The following is a 6690-nucleotide window of genomic DNA, read 5'->3' on the forward strand; positions in this document are numbered from 1 at the left end:
ACCTTGCTGTTTTTTACTCATGGGTCATTTTTTTTTTTTTATGTTCCCATATTTCTCTCTCCAACTATAGTTAATACTTCTTGGTATCTTCCACCACGCATAATTTTGGCAGGCATTTAATACATATTGGTTGAATGACAATGAGAATAATGCAAACTTTAGTGAGTAGTTATTGCATAAAGGCACAAGAAAAAGCACATTTATTATATTCCTTAATTCTTAAAGCAAGGTAAGCAGGTCTTCAAAGAATGTCGTTTAGTTCCATGTCATTTTGTTATAATGTTGATGCGATGCTGTAGGAACTCTTTCTTGTTTATATCAGCCTATGGTAAAATTGGTTTCGTTGTACGTTGTTTCACTTAAAGTTGCAGAACCTATCGGCGATGTTAAGTGAGGATTTACTACTATCCGCATTTTACAGATGAGAAAACTGAGAGTTAGAAAGGTAACTTGTCTAAATTCGTACAGCCAGTCAGAATGGAGCTAAGATTTGAACCCACAATTGTCTGACTAGAGTTTGCACTCCTGGCCACTCTGCAAATGGGTGAGTGAAGGACAGATTCCCTATTCAAGATAATCTTACATGGTTTTCCCTAAGTATAAGGCAAAAATCAGTTCTTCCAGTTCCATAAGTCACAGGGAGATGCCCACAAATTTGTAAAAGGGGCCCATTTTGAGTGACAAATATTGAGACAGCCTCTGGGTTTAATTTCACATAAACCCAATTCAGTACCCGGGCCACTCAAAAATTAGCCTGAGCCACAGCAACCCACCCAAGGAAAGCTTCTCACTCCTAACAGTCACGGAAAATCATTTCCAAAGTCCCAAAGCTTCATAATCAAGGGAACCATTAGCTGATAGAAACTGTAAAGCAAAATGTTGTTAGAAATAAATAAGCAAAAACATATACTTTTTACTATTACCCTGGGTTAATGAATGCTTCTGAGTTCAAAATAGCCATGATTTGCCCTCGCCAGTTTGGCTCTGTGAATAGAGCACTGGCCTGAGGACCAAAGGGTCCCAGGTTCGATTCCGGTCAAGGGCATGTACCTTGGTTGCGGGCTCCTCCCTAGCCTGGGCTGTGGTTATGGGGCAACCAATTGATGTGTTCCTCTCACATCACCATTTCTCTCTGTTCTTCCCTCTCTCTTCCACTCTCTAAAATCAATGGGAAAATATCCTTAGGCGAGGATTAAAAAAAAAAAAAAATAGCCACGGTTTCATCTCCCTTCACATCTGTGTTTAGCTTGTTTCCTGCCCTTTGATTCGCTTGGCCAACAGCTCCCGGAGTTCATAGGTTGGGAGACGGAGATGCCAGGACTACTAGCTGTTGGCCACATCTCTGCTGCAGGGGTGAGCACACACTCACAGGGAGGGGTCTGTGCCTCCAGCGGGCAGGGAGGGCCAGCTCAGAGCTGCATTTCAGAAAGCTAATACAATCCAGATGGCCAGTAACCGTTTCCAGCTGAGGGGGCTGTCTGTGCTGCCTGATCACTGCCCCAGCACAAGCAGGATGAAACTGACGTCACCCATGGCCACCTCCATGGTCCTCGCTGGCCCCTGTCACAAACACTAAGGCAAGGCTCTGGTGACTGAATTCAGTGCCTTTGCCACTCTGAAGCCTCCTTCTTTGTGAAATGCAGGCCTGTTTCTACACTAAAATGACCATTTGCCTGATGGCTCATTTTCACCCCTTACTCCCCTGGTCCAGCTTCACCAAGCCCTAAGGGTTGTGTCATCATCTGCAGTTTATAGGAGGAGAGCTACAAGTTGCCTCCCTGAGTCATCCAGGCCGGCCTCTGACCTGTCTTCCAGATGAATTCCTGGCAACATCAAATGAGCCCAGTACCCAGCACAGGTATGACTGGCACCATCTATTCAGATAAATCTCAGCCTAAAAATAACGCTGATTCTGTTTAAACAAGGTAATAGGGGTGAATTGTTTCCTGAACAGTTATCTTTTAAAGAGCAAAATCTTCATCTGTGTGTGAAGTATAATGGACTTAGCCGGTGTGGGCCTGGTGACTCATCCGGCCCAGATGGGAGGCCAGCCGACGGAGCTCGCCATTCCACTGAGTTCTGATATGCGGAAAATTTTCAATTGTGATTTCATCACAAAGCAAAACATAATGAGACAACTTTCATTATCTACTTGCATGCCTAAAGCGGAGGCGAGTGCCAAGTTATTAATTTTTTTTTCCTTTGGATGTAGCTTTTGGCAGGGTTTATGCCAGTACAGCACCTTTCATTTTAGAACTCAAAAGGACGGCTCCATTTTTCATTAATGGTGGGACAGTTGCTATTTATCATGATAGGGAGCCAGTAGCAGAACCTTCATTTTTCAAATAAAAAACTGGAAACACAATCAAGTTCAATAGCAGAGCCAAAGTCGTATGCAAAGACTTGCCCTCTGGAAATACTAATCTCTCTGTTTCTCAGCTCCTTTATGTCTGGAATGTGCTTTGCACCCTCCCTCTCCACCTTCTACCCCAAGCACTTTTTGCCTGGTTAGCTCCTATTTATTCTTCAGATCTCAGTTTAAACATCTCTTTCCATACTATATGCCTTCATACAACTGTGTTCCTATTTTTTCATAGTACTTAGCCATAATTTGAAACAGTATATTCATTTTTCTGTTTATTTGACAAACATTTCTCTCCCCCACTAACTTTAAGCTAGAAGCTTTTGGGGGTCTGGGACTGGTTCTGTGCTTGACCATCGCTGCATCCCAAATATCCAGCCCAGCACCAGATACAATTGGCTCACGGGCTATGTACTGCGTGGATGGATGCAGGCACAGACAGATGGATTTGCTCTCTGAGTAGCATACAAATTTGCACAGCAGAACTGAATATTTGAATGCTATTCTGATCCCTATCAAGAGTTATGCACCACTTTCTAACCTTGATGTAAAAGTAAAAAGAATGATTTCAAAGACAAAAGCCAAGGTCACCTCCCTCAAACAACACCTGCTAAGGGCATGCCACTTTGTCGCTGCTGCCAAGGAAGAGCCCTTCGTTAAAGGGAAAAGATCGCTTTCTCCAAACATGAACACATGGTGTTTACCCATACAGAATAACACTGTGCTACAAAAATCAATTGACTAAATTTTCAGTTCTTCAGAGATATCTACAACCATAATCCTGCGCTGCCCCAAGATGTGACAGAATCACCCACGTGACTTCTCAAATAAGTGAGCATCTCTAAGATTGCATTGTGCACCAAGAATATTAAATGTGTCCTTACTTGCAGTTTTAAATTACTTCAGTATCCAGGTCTCTAATGAAAAGACAAGTCAGCCTGGTAAACAAGGTCTCTGCAGGAAATCTTGATGAAGAATTTGAAAAGAGGCAGCAATGTGAAAGCATATATTAAGCTTTGCCTTCCTATTTTGATGCAGACTTTCCTATGCCAAACACTGAGCAGGCTTAGTCCCTGACAATATTGGGAAGTAAGCCTCACCGGTTTGGCTCAGTGGATAGAGCGTCGGCCTGCGGACTGAAAGGTCCCAGGTTCGATTCCCGTTCAAGGGCATGTACCTTGGTTGCAGGCACATCCCCAGTAGGGGGTGTGCAGGAGTCAGCTAATGGATGTTTCTCTCTTATCGATGTTTCTAACTCTCTATCCCTCTCCCTTCCTCTCTGTAAAAAAATCAATAAAATATATTTTAAAAAAATAAAAAATAAATAAATATTGGGAAGTAAGTGAAATTTGCAATAGATCCTCTCCCACCTCTTTCCAGCAACCCTCCCCCGCACCTCTTCATGTTTTCTGCATACTCTGGTCCTCTCCCAGCTCAGTGCTGGCCCCTTGTGGTTCAGAACCCTTTCCCACCTTAATCACCCTCCACCTAACCCACACTCCTGGTCACTATGGCCCGCTCTCTCCATCACGTCCATGCGCTAGGTCTCATGCTCCTTTGTACTGGCCTCTTCTATACCACTCAACTTGTTCCTAGGAAACCAAGCCTTGACCAAATGTCAATAGTTGGCAGCAGGCTATGTGGTCCCCAGGACTGTGTTTTAATTAAGAACAGAATCACGTCCCAGAAGTGATTTTTCTAATGGTGAGACATAAGGCATCAGTTTTGAGACAACAGATTAAGCTGAGATCGAATTTTCCTGTACATAAGACAACTTCATAAAATACAAAGAAAATCTCTCTGGTGTAGCAAAGGAGCCGAGAGGCTGGAATTAAATCATTGACTTACTTCTAAAATGGGCAGGAATCTCTTTACAGCTGTAAGATTCTCTGAGAAGACCTACCAATAAAAAACAAAAAGCAAAGAACCTGCCTGTATCTTCAGCCACTTCCTCCATTCCGCCAGACATCAGTAGTTATCAGTTCAAACTATTTAACAGCAAAGTGGAGACTTTCCATGCCTATCACATTAACACACCGCTCAGCTGAAAGGGTATAACACAACAAAATTAATGAAGACAATAGGTCACTACGCAACGAGAACTGGCAATCAGACAAAGCCCTTGGAAAAACAGCAGTCACTGCTGATATTTTGCCTGATGGTTCTTTACCTGCTTCTGACATCTCTGAAGGTGAAGTCCATTTCAGGCAACCGAGAACAGAGTTCAGGCAAGGGCAGGTGAACCGCTCCTGTCAGAGTCTGCCAATGGTGGCGAGACACACAGTCCTAACTGCCCCAGTGGAGAGGTGTCCAGAGAGCACATCACTCACTCCCCATCTCTGTCTGCTCCCTGGCCGATCTCATCTGCAGCAAAACCCTGCCACCAAGCTGAGGCCTCTCCGATCAACCTCCTCACCCATAACAGACATGGTCTGTCTAAATACAGCGAAGGGCCCAGCACAGTAGAGGTTCTGAATAATGTCTACTTGTTGGTTGAGTGAATAAATATAAATGGATAAAATCTTGCACCAAAGCCTTAGAGGTTTTTTTAATGTATATATTTTATTTCATTTTTTTTTTATTTCAGAAAGGAAGTGAGAGGTAGAGAGAGATAGAAACATCAATGATGAGAGATAATTATTGATCGGCTGCCTCCTGCACGCCCCCTACTAGGGATCGAGCCCGCAACCCAGGCATGTGCCCTGGCCAGAAATCAAACCCTGACCTCCTGGTTCATAGGTTGACGCTCAACCACTGGGCCACACCAGCCAGGCAAAATAGTCTTTTTATTACTTTTTTTTAAATCCTCACCAAAGGAATAAGGATATTTTTTCCATTGATTTCTAGAGGACATAGAAAGGTGTGGGAGGGAGGGAGGGAGGGAGGGAGGGAGGGAGGGAGGGAGCGAGAGAGGGAGAGAGAGAGAGAGAAGCATCGATGTGAGAGAGACACATCAATTGGTTACCGTTGGGGACTCAGAGCTTTCTTAATCTGGGGAGCAAGTTAGTTTCATTTTTTGCATCTCTTTTGAACAGGTAGGAGAAAGGTTTGGTATTTTGAACTAGATATTCCTAACAATTGCATTATGTTTTAAATCACCAAAACAGTATGCAAAATCGATTTCTCTCTGGATAGGATAGGTTCAGAGAAGCTATTTGGAATGGAGCAGTGTTAGGTAAGGGGTCTGATTTGGAGTGAAGACTTCTGTGTATACTACATGAGCGTTTTTTAAAAAACTTAAGTAGGCAATGTATTTTTATGGTTCAAAAAATTTTTTTAATAATTAAAAGGTCTACAGTGAAAAGTCTTCTAATCACCCTTGTATTCTAGCCACCTGTTTTCTACCATCCAGGTAACTACTATTATTATTTCCTTATGAATTCCTAGAGTTTCTTCATGCATATGCCAAAATATATATTATCCCCCACCACCTCTTTTTAAAGCAAAAAGTAATATACAATACACACTGGTCTGCAGATTCCTTTTTATAGTTGCATAGTATCTTGTTGTATATACATACAATGACTAACCAGTCTTCTATTGATGAATATTTGTGTTGTTACAAATCTTTTGTTATCACAAACACTGCTACAATGAGTAAGCTTGTATAAACTTCATTTTGCATCTGTGCAAGTATATCCGCAGGATAAATTCACAGAAGTACAATTGCTGTGTCCTTTTTCCATTTGTTTTTAGTGGGTCAAGAAAACTGCATCAAAACAACCACATCAATTTTGATACAAAATGGGAAAACCAATTGAATGGCCTTGACCAGTGATGGAAGAGAGGTTGGTCAACTTTCAGCTTCTTCCAATCCCCCTCTTAAATGTTATGGACATTTATTGTTTTTTCTTGGCTACTCAGAATCAAAACCCTTAAAAAAGCCTGGATACCAAACTTCAAATGGTGCATCTCCTGTTTACATTTCCCAGAAATAGAGACGACCTTAGGCAAAGATCTACACTGAACCACAGCAGATATTTGATGGTTCCTTTGGATAGTCAGAGTCTTGGCAGGAGCAAGATAGGAGAAGTGGTGGAAAAGAAGGATGGGTGGAGGAAAACCATACGGATAAACACTAGAGAGGCAGAGAGGGAAACCTCCCTCTGCAGGTTCCCAATGCCCCTTGCCCACCAACAGGCATTGGTGTGGAAGCATTAACAACCAGTTCTGTGTAAGCTATAAAAATTGAGGCAAACATATAACAGAAATCTTTATTAAATGGATAGGCAAATGTTATTGGATAGAAAAGATTCAATGTTATAGACAATAACTCAGCTCAGCCTCACTTCTGAACTCCAGATCCATATATACAACTTCCTGCTCAA

At 42.3% G+C, this 6690-nt stretch overlaps 1 long non-coding RNA gene across 1 annotated transcript; it reads left to right on the forward strand.

The window, feature by feature from the left end:
• The first annotated feature begins 429 nt into the window (after positions 1-429).
• LOC129148727 (uncharacterized) lies at positions 430-6245 on the forward strand. The gene is made up of 3 exons (XR_008555692.1): positions 430-544; positions 5653-5714; positions 6059-6245. It is a non-coding gene; the product is annotated as an uncharacterized LOC129148727 (long non-coding RNA).
• The last annotated feature ends 445 nt before the right edge of the window (positions 6246-6690 follow it).

Source organism: Eptesicus fuscus, chromosome 4, assembly GCF_027574615.1.
Source record: "Eptesicus fuscus isolate TK198812 chromosome 4, DD_ASM_mEF_20220401, whole genome shotgun sequence".
Classification (NCBI taxonomy): domain Eukaryota; kingdom Metazoa; phylum Chordata; class Mammalia; order Chiroptera; family Vespertilionidae; genus Eptesicus; species Eptesicus fuscus.